This window comes from Hylobates moloch, unplaced genomic scaffold (genome assembly GCF_009828535.3).
Source record: "Hylobates moloch isolate HMO894 unplaced genomic scaffold, HMol_V3 SCAFFOLD_15, whole genome shotgun sequence".
In the NCBI taxonomy this organism is placed as follows: domain Eukaryota; kingdom Metazoa; phylum Chordata; class Mammalia; order Primates; family Hylobatidae; genus Hylobates; species Hylobates moloch.
The window spans coordinates 26,386,363-26,401,065 of NW_026652290.1; the positions used below are offsets into that span (position 1 = coordinate 26,386,363).

The following is a 14,703-nucleotide window of genomic DNA, read 5'->3' on the forward strand; positions in this document are numbered from 1 at the left end:
CTTGAGGTCAGGAGTTGGAGATTAGCCTGGCCACAACATGTTGAAACCCCATCTCTACTAAAAATACAAAATTTAGCTGGGCATGGTGGCATGTGCCTGTAGTCACAGCTACTCAGGTGACTGAGGCAGGAGAATCACTTGAACCCAGGAGGTGGAGGTTGCAATGAGCCAAGATCCACCACTGCACTCCAGCCTGGGTGACACAGCAAGGCTCGGTCTAAAAAACAAATAAAATAAAAAATAATAATTTGAATATTGGCCCCTAATCTCCTCTGGCTCACAGGGTTTCTGCTCAGAGGTCTGTTAGGTTAGTCTAATGGGCATCCCTTTGTACGTGACCTGACATTTCTCTCTAGCTGCCTTTAACATTTTTTCTTTCATTTCAACCTTGGAGAATCTGATGATTATGTGTCTTGGTAATGATCTTGTAAAGTATCTTTCTGAGGTTCTCTGCATTTCCTGAATTTTAATGCTGGCCTCTCTACCTAGGTTGGGTAAGTTCTCATGGATGATATCCTAAAATATGTTTTCCAAGTTGCTTACACTCTCCCATCTCTTTCAGAGGCACCAATGAGTCATAGATTTGGTCTCTTTACATAATCCCTTATTTCTCAGAGGTTTTGTTTGTTCCTTTTGTTCCTTTATCTCTACTCTTGTCTGATTCTCTTATTTCATAGAACCAGTCTTCAAGCACTGAGATTCTTTCCACTGCTTGGTCTACTCTGCTATTAATACTTGTGATTACATTATGAAATTCTTCTACCATGCTTTTGAGCTCCATCAGGTCTGTTACATTCTTTTCTATACTAGCTACTTTGTCTGCCATCTACTGCAATTGTTTTACTGTGATTCTTAGCTTCCTTGAATTATGTTTCAGCATACTCCTGTACCTCAATTATCTTCATTCCTGTCTATATTCTGAATTCTATTTCTGTCATTTCAGCCATCTCAGCCTGATTCAGATCCCTTGCTGGAGATGTGGTGTGGTCATTTGGAGGAAAGAAGGCACTCTGGCTTTTTGAGTTGTCAGGGTGCTTGTGTTGGTTCTTTCCCTTCTTGTGTGGGCTGATGCTTCTTCAATTTTTGAAGTTGCTGACCTTTGGATTGATTTTTTTTCTTTTATCAAATTTGATGACCTTGAGGCTTTGATCATGATATAAGATGGATTCAGCTGACTTTTCATTTCTGGAAGATTTTAAGGGGCCAAAACTCAGCTTCCAACTCCTGGGCGGTGTACTTTTAACTCTAGGAAACTTGTATCAGGACTTGCCTTTGTTTTCTGGCTCCTCAAAGGTAGGAATCCATTGCACTGGAGAAGCCAAGGTGCTCCTGGATTACTGGTCACTACACTCTGATGGGTGGTGTCAGCCAAAGCATTTCACAGTGCAGTGACAGTGGGTTCCATCCTCATTCACATGTACCAACAGCAGCTACAGCAACAGTGTGGTGAGGTACATGCTCATCGGTGGGGGTAGGGTGCTAGCCAGTGTCAGGGTGCCTGCCTCTATGCAGGCATTCAGCACAGTGGTGGAGGCAATGCGATTTGGTGGGGAAAGAGGCCTCTGCTGGCAACTGTGCACATGGTCACATTGGTGGTGGTGGTGACACAGGGCCGGGGCACTGGTAGGCACACGTCTGTGTGCACTCTCTGTGCCACAAGCAGTGGTGCTTAGGGTGGGAGAGTGTCTGCTGTTTTCTCTTCCTAGTTTCACTTACACAGCAGTGTTGGCACAAAGGCAGTGCACTGCCAGGGGCAGGGTTGGCTGGCTCTGTGCCTGCCAAGGCTCTTGACTGCAATGGCAGTTGGCAGGAGAAGTGGGAACAGACTGCACTCTATCCATAGTAGTGGCAGGGCAGGGTGCATGCACACATGCATGCTGGCAGGGCAAAGAAGGCAAAACTGCCCTTGTACATACGTGCCCTGGCAAAGCAATGTGAGGTTTGCTATGGGCATGGGGGAAGCTGCACTGTGAGGAGGGAAGGGGTGGGCTGGTCCACGGCCATGGGGGCCACCCCACTGGAGCTCCCCACCAGTCAGGCATAGTCCACCAGTGCAGCAGCTATGATGTGGGCTTCCAGGGCCAGTCTGGGCCCCTTGAGAGGCCAGCAGACCAAGAGGTGCTCAGGTTGGACCAGTTTCATCTGATGGGCAAGACCACCCTGCAGAGTTCAGGTCCTACAGTTCCCCTAGGGCTAAAAAGTCTCCTATGGGAGAAAGTAGAGACTAGGGGGATGGTCATCCCTGGCAATGCTCTGCTATAGATGCTCCTGCACCAAATCATCTAGGCTTCACATCAGCTGGCTTGCTGCCTCTACCACTTTTCTATGCAGCTCTCTGTGAATCTGAGTGCTTATGGTAGTGGAGGAGTCTCCTCCTGCTGGGATTCCAGAGGCCCTCAGTGAGAGTGGGTTGCTCTTTGCCAATTCAACTCACCCATTCCCCCAGAGTCACTGGGGACCAGGAATGAGTGCCAGTGCACAGTATGCCAATGCAGGGTTCCCAGCTTCCTCCCACTTCAGCCCAGCTTCTGTGTCTTCCCTCCTTCCACTCTCAGTGCCTTCCTTCTGAAGATCTATTAGGAGTGCACCAGATGTCTCAGTCCCTTGGTGAAAGCTGTTCCACCTGGCTGTCTAGTCAGCCATCTTGTCCTTTCCCCTTATGCTTCTTAAGTCTTCTATATACTTACTTAAAATTGTCCACATGTTCTGTGTTGTACTAAAAGGAGCATGTTAGATTCTAATGTGTTTCTATCCATGTCTTTTCACAATGCCTGTAGTTTTTGCTTTATATAGGAGTAACTGTTATTTGGTGCATATATACCTATAGGAGTGTGAATTGTGGGTTTTAACATTAAAATGTATTCTGTATATGTGAACAAGTTTCTTTTACATTATGCTACATAATTTTGTCTGCTCTGGACCAGAGCCCAGCAACCCCACAATTTCTGATCTTTATACCAGTGATCAATAAACATTTTGGTATAGAATGATATGCAATTTGATTTTGAGCTTAGTTATGTTTTATTAAATTGATTCTTTATATAATTTCTTGAGGTGTACATAGAGCAAATAGGGATATTCAAAGTATGATATTTAATAGCTATTTTGATAGAAATCCCTCATTTAGCTCTTTTTCCTTTGTTTTGGACTCAATACATATTTAGTATCTTAGAGTCATAGAAAATGTATTACAATTCTATTCACCCATTTCCAACTCATCAGTAAAAGTTTTCCCAACAATTCTACTCAGTATTTTACTCTTTTAACTTCCATGGCATTATTGTCTGTTGCATTATTGATATGTCATTGGTATAATATCTCATGTAAATTAATCTTGTCTCTCCAATTTGTATCCCACCTTTTTAATAACAGAATCCACTTAGAGGCACCTTTCTTAGAGATTAAGCCTAGAGATCCTCCCAGGAGCTAACAATCAAGTTGATTGTATTCTATAATATAGAAATGAGAAAATTATTGTAGATTCACAGTAGGGAGAGTGAATGGAAAGGAGTTATAGGTGATTCTGGAGTTGTGCCATGAATTTGTAAGAAATTCAGTCAGTAGGCCGGGCATGGTGGCTCACGCTTGAAATCGCAGCACTTTTGGGAAACTGAGGTGGGCAGATCATGAGGTCAGGAGATCAAGACCATCCTGGCCAACATGGTGAAACCCCGTCTCTACTAAAAAATATAAAAATTAGCTAGGGGTGGTGGTGCACGCCTGTAGTTCCAGCTACTCAGGAGGCTGAGGCAGGAGAATCACTTGAACCCAGGAGGTGGAGGTTGCAGTGAGCAAAGATTGCACCGAGCCAAGATTGCACCACTGCACTCCAGCCTGGTGACAGAGCGAGATTCTGTCTCGAAAGAAAGAGAGAGAGAAGAAAGAAAGAAAGAAAGAAAGAAAGAAAGAAAGAAAGAAAGAAGAAAAGAAATTCAGTCAGTAGTCAGATAAGGAAGCAAAGACATTCTAATGAACAAATAATTTGATCAAACGCATAAAGATATTGAAACACATGGCTTATTCGGAAAATGATGGTGAGTCCAAGGTGAATGAAGCACAGTGGGTAAGGATGTTCAGAAGACATTGTTCTCCTCTAGAGTGGTGTCCTTTATGCCCTGGGAAGGAGTCGGAGTTCTATTCTTCTAGTACTAGAGGTAATCATTAGGGGTGTTTAAAGGGGAAAATAATATGAACATTATTAGCTTGGAGAAAATAACTGTGTCAACACTTTGGGAAATGTATATCAGGAAGTATTTCAAAGAAAAGGACATTGGTATAAAAGCTACCCAATGTGGCTAGGGGAGACATGTTGAATAACTGAACTAAAGCAGTGGTGGTAGGAATTGGTAAAAGTGGCCAAATTTAATAGCTGTTTTGTGGGTAGAGTTGCTAAAATTCAATATCTAATTAATTGTCACAGATAAGACAAATTAGAGGATGACTTCAGTATTTCTAGCAATAACAATTTTGTAAGTGGCCTAAGAACATAGGAGACAAGAAAGCTCAAAAGAAAGAGCAAATTTAAAACTCACATACGTGGCAAAACAAGGAAAAAGAAGTACTCTCTCTCTTCTTGCCCCTCCCCAATCCCCACCCCTAGCAATCACTGGGCTTCAGCCTTAATGGGAAAAAGTGATGTGAAGAAAAACAAATTCAAGACAGGTCAGGGCATAAGCTATGGTATTGTAAGTTAAGAAAAATAAAGTTGCCTTAAGGTCAAACAGAGGCAGATTAAATTCCCAATAAGTCTTCTTTTTCACCATCAATATTAGGATTTTTCCACAAAGGCGGTTAATTCTCTAAGCCATAGCATCTAAGGAAATGAAATAACTCAGTAGGACCAGAGTCCCAGAGGGACTGTGTCTATGGGAGAGAACTAGGTAATTAATAGTTTGAATAAGTGAATGGCCAGTATTCAGAAGCAGATTTCACACAGTGCTTATCTCCCCAAATGAAGATTCTAGAAGAAAATATGGTTAAGATACTCTTAAGCTATTAAATTACATTGTCATTGGAAGCCTGATGCCCTGGGCACTCCCAGAACATATGGCAGAAAAATATAATGTTGAGAATTTCATTGCCAACATCAATCGGCAGCTTTGAGAGTCACAGCTGCCATGCTGGATGGGGTCCAAGGCTATCTTGGGACTGCCTGTTCTTGTGAGACATAGATGGGAAGGTTGAGGTCCCAGGACTTTATTTTCATCTTGCTACCAGGATCATGGATCACACCCTGCAGCTGGTGCCCTATTTTCCCAGACCTTCTGCTCCATCTTCCTAGCAGAAATGAAAGATGAATATCATGACCAGGGTCATGAATCTATAAGTGGAGTGATGCATGTGGCTTTCAAGGGAAGCTAAGTTTCTTGGTTCTGGCCTTGTTTATAAGAAAGCAATTAGAAAGAAACTTGACAATGAATGGGTTGACTGTGGGGTTCCTGATTTGCTTTAGCAAGAGTGGTACTGCGTTAAATCTGATAGCCGTCTTCTAGAAATTGAGAGACTAGGAGCTGCTAAGTGAAACTTGAAGAAGTCTTAACAATAGATGAAATAAGCAGTTACGTAAAAACATGTAACACTATATCTGCTCCTTCTGATGAGTATTCTACATTTAACAGCAGGGTTGCCTGAATTCTAGCCATTAGATTAAGTCTTGGTTTGAAATTAAGAAATTATTTCATTAAGTCCTCTCTTAAGATGAAAATACTCCCTGGCCGGGCGCAGTGGCTCACACCTGTTATCCCAGCACTTTGGGAGGCCAAGGCGGGTGGATCATGAGGTCAGGAGATCAAGACCATCCTGGCTAACACGGTGAAGCCCTGTCTCTACTAAAAAATACAAAAAATTAGCCGAGTGTGGTGGCGGGCACCTGTAGTGCCAGCTACTTGGGAGGCTAAGGCAGGAGAATGGCATGAACCCAGGAGACGGAGCTGGCAGTGAGCCGAGATCGCACCACTGCACTCCAGCCTGGGCGACAGAGGGAGACTCCGTTTCAAAAAAAAAAAAAAAAAGATGAAAATACTTTCTAGTCAGGAATGTTGTTTTATGACTTGTCTTTGTTGTTGTTTGTTTGTCTGTGTTCTCATAGGGAAAACTTTTTCTGACTTTGCCCATTTTATGACCTTAAACTCCTATGCACTGACTGCAAAGGGCAGCATATTAGCAATAACATGTAAACCAATTTAGGTATTGGAATTCATCAGCTTAGCATAACAATAAAATAACACCAACAGAATGATATATGGATCTGCATATTTTATTAGGGGGATCAGGGTGGAGAAGGCAAGTTGAAGAATTCCCAAACCAGGAGCCTTAGCCTGGGAAGGCACAGTGACTAAAATGGGAGTTGTGGCCAGACCAGGGATACTGTGGAAATACAGAACTAGGGAACAAACACTGTCTTCATCTTCCCATAACACCTAGCATATAGTAATTGCTCAGAGTCAATCTAATTTAACATTCAAAGGTCGACTGTTGTCTTCCAGATAAAGTATGGCCTATATATTACACTGTTAATAACTAACATTAAAAATCTCCCACCTACTTTTGCAAATGCTAGTTTCCCTATTTGCTTACACTATATAATTTTCTGAATTTCTTTCCACTATTATGCTTTTTGCATGAATTTGAATTTTAGACATTGAAGAAACAGTACGATTATCACTTTTGTTTCCTTCCTTTAGGGAGTTACATTGTATCCAGGAAGGATTATAACTTGGTGTGCATCAGGCTGAGAATTTAACCTTAATAACATAAGACATTTTAAGAGAATACATAGAATCTTTCTGGATTAGTTCTTTGTATATTGGGCTTAGCTGATATATTATTTTATCTCATATTTTACTTTTCCAGAGCACACAAGCAGAAATTTAAGAGCAATGAATGTGTGACTGATAAGCTGAGTGAATAATTAGCAGTATTATAAACAGAGCAAAAACAAGGAAAACAAAAAAGCTCTTTCTGTATTAATACCATATGTACGAAATGCCAGAACAATGCTTTTGAAATGAAAAGCAATTAATCTTCTTCACAAATTCTCTATAGTATTTAAGTTACTTCTAATTTGGAAAAAACACATTAAATGTATATGAGAAAATTAATCACTCATGTGCTTTAATGTGGAAAGAATAAAGAACCTGAGAATAGCATGTAAACAAAGAAAACCTGTGGTTACTCATCAAAGTGTTTTATTTTCATTAATTTTGTCAAAATATTTTATTCATGAAATCAATGACAAAGAATTAGAAAAGTTATAAATTAAAAATGAGATCATCTTTCAAGCCGAATATTTTGTATCTGGTGCAGTATAAAGAAATGAATCCTGCTTTATATAGATTTATCTGTACCTCCATTGTTTTGTTTTGTTTTTCCTTTATTTCATGAGAATAAATGTTTCAGCCCCTCTAAAAACATAATGTAAATAAAGAGAGAGTTCATCTTCCGGTTGCTTGTTATTTGGAGCATGAGTGACTGAGGTGGATTCAAATGCACCACTGCGAACCATGTGAAGAAAAGAGAGAGGACAGAGCTCTGGAATAAGGACCATCAGAGTGATGGCCAGCATGCTGGTGCTGCGTCTAGCTTACTGTTTACCATGTATGTGGAGCTCAACAAATCTGAGTTAAATAAATGAATACATACATCAATGAAAATAGGAGTAAAAATCTCAATTGTGGAAATGCTACAGGTGATGTGACTTCCAAAGTTCATTCTCAGTGTTTTTCAATGTTTTCATCTATGAGATTCTAAGGAGTCAATGATTTTGACTTCTATATGTCACAGGTATTACAAAACTACAGGGAAAACATAGTATTTCTGTAATCCTTGTCCTGAAGAGCCAAAATTAAGATCTGCTGTAACTTAGAAGAATTTTATCATTAGTACCAATCACCGTGTCATAGATTTAATGTTATGATTTATGAAATAAAGATTCACAGTTCAAGCTTTCAGTTGCCACGAATCACATTCACCAAATAATACCTGCCTATTATATTTTTCTTGAGACAAATAGATTTTTATTTTGTTCTCTAAACTCATGGCTTCATGGAAGATGCCCCCTCAAAGATAGATTGTGACCTTGGGAAGCATTTTCCAAGACTTCAATCTTAAACTATCTTAAAAGAATACAAATTCAGGGGAAAAAAAAATAAAACCCAAACTTTAAACTCCAAAATAACCTTCCACTCGGAATCAGTATCATCCATCAAAGGTGAATTTCCTAAAGGTTACTTTATGAAAGTTGTTTCTTTTTTTCTTCCCTTTATTTTCACTGGTATTCATGGCTGTTTGAGATTTTTCTAAGGAAGAACATCTAGCTTGTTTATGCCTATATTTTTAATGAACATTTGCAATGCCTCTTTTGAGAATTTAGGATGTTTATATCACTATGAGTCAGAATTATTCGATTACATGATGCTGTTATGGGCTGGAAGTTTGACTTTTGCTATGCTCAGATGTTCAATGAAGGTATGACCTATTTATTTCTATCATATTGATTTGACCTCTACAATAAGATTCCTAACCTCCATTGAAAAATGGCAGGAGGAAAAACTAGATCTTGTTTCTTTGACACAAAATCTTTACTTGAATGATTCAGGTGAAATGTTCAGTCTTTAGCGTTTTGGACCCTCCCATTGCTCCAATGCAAGTATGTCCTTAGTAGTTCAGTCTGAAAAAGTCTCAGAGAAGAACTCTGCTTGGCCCACCTCAATTCATATGCACCCTCTACATAAATAAAATTGAGATAAGGAAGTAGAGTTATGTAGGCATATGAAATGGCCCACTAGAATCTCATGAATAAAATAAGGGAAGAACCATTTCTCAGAAGTCAAGAAAAGAAAAAGTGGAAGTAATTTGAGGATTTCAAGCCAATATATACACATTATAGCTGGGATGTAGAAAGAGCATTTGAAGTGGAAATCAGTAGAGTAGAAAGCAGTTAGAGGGACAAACTTACATCCTTACGACTTGGAGAAGAGGAGTTAGAGGGCCTGTTTCTGGCCTCTTGCTCTGGGGAAATGTGCTATTGTGCAGATAGGATTTAACTAATTAACAAAGAGAGAGAGGAAGAGGTGAAGAAAGGAAGGAAGAAAGAGAAGAAAAAAGACTGGGCAGTAGTATGAGCTCTGGAAGCACTTGTGTATTCATAAAGTCTGTGTGCTTCTCTTTGAGTGGTTTTCATAATCCTGTACTGTGAAACCCAACTGCCTCAACTTCATTCTTGAGGCAGTTCTCATCCCCCATAGGCTGTCTCCTGGCTGTATAATGCCTTCTCTTGCCCCAAAATGATTGCTCCAAGGTCAATCCAGTCTCCTTCTTAAAGCAGTAAAAAGCAGGAATAGAACACCCTTTTTTCTTTTCTGCACCTCCCTACCCTCCCCCACCCACCCCCATATACACATAATGGAGCTTTCTTTTTCTGATATATTTGTCAAAACTTGTTAGGAGACAAAGTGGCCAACTAATGTGCTCTACAGTATAAATCACTGATACTCTTTTTTTTTTTTTTCTTTTTGAGACGGAGTCTTGCTTGCCCAGGCTGGAATGCAAAGGTGTGATCTCCGCTCACTGCAACCTCTGTCTCCTAGGTTCCAGTGGTTCTCCTGCTTCAGCCTCCAGAGTAGCTGGGATTACAGCTGCCTGCCACCATGCCGGGCTAGTTTTTGTATTTTTAGTAGAGACGGGGTTTCACCATGTTGGCCAGGCTGGTCTCAAACTCCTGACCTCAGGTGATCCGCCCACCTCGGCCTCCCAAAGTGCTGGGATTACAGGTGTAAGCCACCTCACCTGGCCTCTTTTTCCCTTTTTGAAAATACTTGCCTTTCAAAACAGGGGAAAGTATTAGACCAGGGATGGGAATTTTTGCCAGATGAATGTGGTAGAGCCTTAAACCCTGTGAATAAAAGATCCTGACAACTCTGTGTTTTCAATTTTGGCTGTATTTAATAATTTCCTACACCACCTAAAATCCCAAAATTAGAAAAAACATCATGTTAAAATAATTTTCTCCTGAAATATAAGTACACTGGGAAGGTTAAGTAGAACTGACCAGAATTCATTTAAGCTTCAATGCAAATTAGTTAATTTTCACTTTTTTACTTGAGAATCAGCAGCCCTGCCTAATCAGTCTGTTCTCCTGTGCCCTGCTTTCTTGACACTTTCAACATCTTTGCTGAATGCTTGCTGGTTTCATAATGTCTGCCTGAAAATGTGATGACAAGAAGAGTTGGCACTCTCATATATTTTTGTTGGTATATAAATGGGTGCAGCCTTTTAGGAGTACAATTTTTAGAGTCTGATAAAATTTTTTTTGCATGAGGTTTTATTTTTTTTAACCAATTCTCCATCTACTTTAGTTCATTATTTTTTAATAGACCAATAAAACTTGTATATATTTACAGTGTAGAACATGAGGTTTTAATATATGTATACATTGTGCAATGGCTCAATCAAGCTAATTATAATATGTATTACCTCACATACTTACCATTTATTGTGGTGAGAACATTTAAAATCTACTCTCTTACTGATTTCCAAGTACAGTATACAATACAGTTATTAACTGTAATCACCATGCTCTGCGATAGATCTTTGGAATTATTCTTCCTACCTAACTGAAATTTTGCTTCCTTTGACCAACACTCGCCTACTTCTCAATCCCCATCCAGCCCCGGTAACATTCTACTACTCTCTGCTTCTATGACTTTTTTTAGATTCCATAATCTCCGTAAGTGATGAGATTATACAGTGTTTGTCTTTCTGTGTCTGGTTTACTTCACTTAGCATAATGTCCTCTGGGATCATCCACATCATCTCATCACAAATAATAGGATTTCTTTATTTTTTAATACTTAATACCATTCCATTATGTATAAATATCACATTTCTTTTTCCACTCATCCATTGATAGGCACATAGGTTGATTCTGTATTTTGGTTTTTGTGAATAATGCTACAATAGACATAGTAGTGCAAATACTATATGTCTTTCACATTGAGATTTCATTTTCTTTAGATATATACCTACAAGTTAAATTGCCAGATCATATGGTAGTTTTATTTTTAATTTTTTGAGGAGCCTCCATACTTTTTTTTCATAGTTTTTATGCTAATTTACATTCTTACGAACTGTGTTACAAGGGTTACCTTTTCTCCACATCCTCAGAAATATTTGTTATCTCTTGTCTCTTTGATAATAGCAATCCTAACAGCTGTGAGGTGACATCTCATTGTGGTCTTAATTTGCATTTGCCTGGTGATTATGTTCAGCACTTTTTTCCATATACCTATGAGCCATTGGTATGTTTTGGGAAATTTATTTTCAGGTTCTTTGCCCATTTTTAAATCAGTTTATTTGTTTTCTTGCTTTTGAGTTGTTTGAATTGAATGTATTTTGAATTTTAACCCTTTATCAAATGTATGGTTCCTAAATATCTTCTCCCACTTTGTAGATTGTCTCTTCACTTCACTGATTGTTTCTTTTGCTGTGCGTAAGTTTTTTAGTTTGATGCAATCCCATTTGTCTGTTTTTTCTTTTGTTGCCTATGCACATATCTGATCATACTTTCTGACAGGAAATCTTTGCTGGGAATTTACTATATATATATATATATATATATACACACACACATACACACACACACATATATATATACCTATATACATATATATACACATATACATATATACACATATACATATATACACATATATATACACATACATATATACACATATATACACATATACATATATACACATATACATACACATATACATATATACACATACATACACATATACATATATACACATATACATATATATACATATACACATATACATATATACATATATACATATACATATATACATATATACATATACATATATACATATATACATATACACATATACACATATATACATGTACATATATACATATATACACATGAGTGTGTGTGTGTATATATATATATATACACACACACACACACACACTCATCAAAATATGCCAAGTTTTTAAGAGAAGTGTGGTTAATTCTGGGGTTTTTTTCCCCCAATAGCATTATATGTAACTCTTAAAAACTACAATGTAGCTATCTTTTATCTAGAAAGTCAGTAAAATGCATTTTAAGGAGGATGATGATATAAGTTAGAGATTGAACATTGTTTTCTTATTATTTCTAATTTCTTAAATTATTTATTAAATGTATATACGTCTGTATATTTATTCTGGAATACAAGTTTTTTTCTTAAGTCAGGCAACTACTAACTGTTTTCCTTCAGAAAGAATAATATTTGCAACTTTATATTTTTCTATAATGTTTCAGTTTTCTTTCTAGGAGAAGCTGACATAAAAGGGATTTGTTTGTTTTACTTTGTTTATTCTCTTTTGGTTTTTGGTTTTTGTTGTTATTGTCTAAATTTCAGCCGGTGTTTTCTAGGCAATCAGTCTTCAACCTATAAGTCATTTGTGTTTCCTCATTTATTTTGCATTAAACAAAAAATAAAACTGGAAAAATACTACTTAGAAAGCATTGAGGGGAAAGAGAAAGTGTTGCTGAAAATCAGGTGTACTGCTTTTTAGGTTTGAACAAACCTATTAGAATCAAGTGACAACACCTCCTCTCTCCAGCTAGAGACTGTCAGGCCTCTGAGCCCAAGCTAAGCCATCATATCGCCTCTGACCTGCACGTATACATCCAGATGGCCTGAAGCAACTGAAGATCCACAAAAGAAGTGAAAATAGCCTTAACTGATGACATTCCACCATTGTGATTTGTTTCTGCCCCACCCTGATCAATGTACTTTGTAATCTCCCCCACCCTTAAGAAGTTTCTTTGTAATCTCCCCCACCCTTAAGAAGGTTCTTTGTAATTCTCCCCACCCTTGAGAATGTACTTTGTGAGAACCACCCCCTGCCCGCAAAACATTGTTCCTAACTCCACCGCCTATCCCAAAACCTTTAAGAAATAATGATAATCCCATCACCCTTTGCTGACTCTTTGGACTCAGCCCGCCTGCACTCAGGTGAAATAAACAGCCTTGTTGCTCACACAAAGCCTGTTGGTGGACCCTCTTTACACAGACATGTGAGACAGAGACCAGCTGGTGTCCTTGCCCTTCCTCAAATGACATAGGTTTCAAGGAAGTTTAAGAAAACATACAAAATACAAGAAAAGAAAATAAATGACGTAAGGCAGAATTTTTCAAACTGTTATTTCACGGAGTACTGTTGTGCGACATGTTTTGTAGTAACAAAATATGAGAGATGCTTTCTTTAAAAATAAATTATTGATCACCTGAGAACACTCTAGATAATGTACTATATTAAGGTAATTTGTGACTGTCAAAGAAGGGGTATATAGTATGCAACCTTCCATTACCTACCTATTCCCAGCACTGAGTTCTTCAGAATATCCATTTTGTGAAATGCTATAATAGGAAAGCTGGTCAAAATAAAACTAAGAATAAAAAATCTGCCGTAGAAATGTATACCTATGATTCCTTGTAGTTGTTAGAAGTAAAACACAAATTTGACTTACTTGCAAATGTTACCGGGGGTCCTTGCGCACAGAGCTTCCAAATGGTGTGGTGAGCCGCTTCCAAGATGGTGGCAAGGCTTGTGTTCTCTGACCTGGTGTTCTTGGCCTTAGGGATTCTAAGGAATGGAATCTTGGGCCATGCAGTGAGTGTTATAGCTCTATTAGAAGCCGTGGGTCACAGAAGAGAACTGTGGAACCCAGTGACTAGTGTTCAGCTCCATTAGGACGAACCCAGGCACTTAACCATGCAGGAACAATGGCAAGCCTTTAGCCCAGTCGGGCGTGGCAATGGGCACCTCGCTGGATCAGGAGCACAGTGGACATCCTGCTGGATCTGGAAGAATGGAAGTCAGCGGCGGGTCTGCGAGGGCGGCAAAACAGCAGTGGTGGATGGCGAGCGAAAGCTCAGCTCGAGCAGTAACAAACGCGGACCAGAAGAGTGCAGTTGCAAGATTTAATAGAGTGAAATAGAGTGAAAACAGAGCTCCCATACAAAGGGAGGGGACCCAAAGGGGGTTGCCTTGGTGGCTTGAACGCCTGGGTTTATATGCTGATCATTGTCCCTCCCGCTGTGTCCTCAGGGAGCAGATGATTGGCTATTTCTTTACCTCCTGTTTTTGCCTAATTAGCATTTTAGTGAGCTCTCCTTACTATCTGATTGGTTGGGTGTGAGCTAAGTTGCAAGCCCTGTGTTTAAAGGTGGAAGTGGTCACCTTCCCAGCTAGGCTTAGGGATTCTTAGTTGGCCTAGGAAATCCAGCTAGTCCTGTCTCTCACAAATGCCTGGTGAGAAAAGTTTCAATCTAAGCCATTTTGTATACATATATATGTATTTATTTTATAAAAATATATGTATTCATTATATATGTATACATATGTGTATATAAAATGTACATATATATGTATGTTTTAGGACAAGAACATTTTCCCAATACTGCTGAGACTAGTAAAATTCCATTGAAGAGAATACTGAGAGATGTTATTGATAAAGAGTTCAATAATTTTTGATCAACATGACAACATTCCTTCTCTGGTCCTACTTTATGGCTGATGAATAAGCCCGAGGAAATCACAATGGCACAGACTCCCACTACCTCAAATCATGATCTTTAATGTCAACTGGATATTAAACACCATTTAATTCAAATGAGCTCCTTT

At 38.9% G+C, this 14,703-nt stretch overlaps 1 long non-coding RNA gene across 3 annotated transcripts in view; it reads right to left on the minus strand.

The window, feature by feature from the left end:
* The window catches only part of LOC131381393 (uncharacterized), an 88,015-nt gene extending 74,354 nt beyond the window's left edge, over positions 1 to 13,661 (minus strand). For all 3 annotated transcript variants that reach the window (XR_009210136.1, XR_009210135.1, XR_009210134.1), the window contains exon 1: positions 13,547 to 13,661. This is a non-coding gene — a long non-coding RNA (uncharacterized LOC131381393). The remainder of the gene's footprint in view (positions 1 to 13,546) is intronic.
* Between the last annotated feature and the right edge of the window lie 1,042 nt (positions 13,662 to 14,703).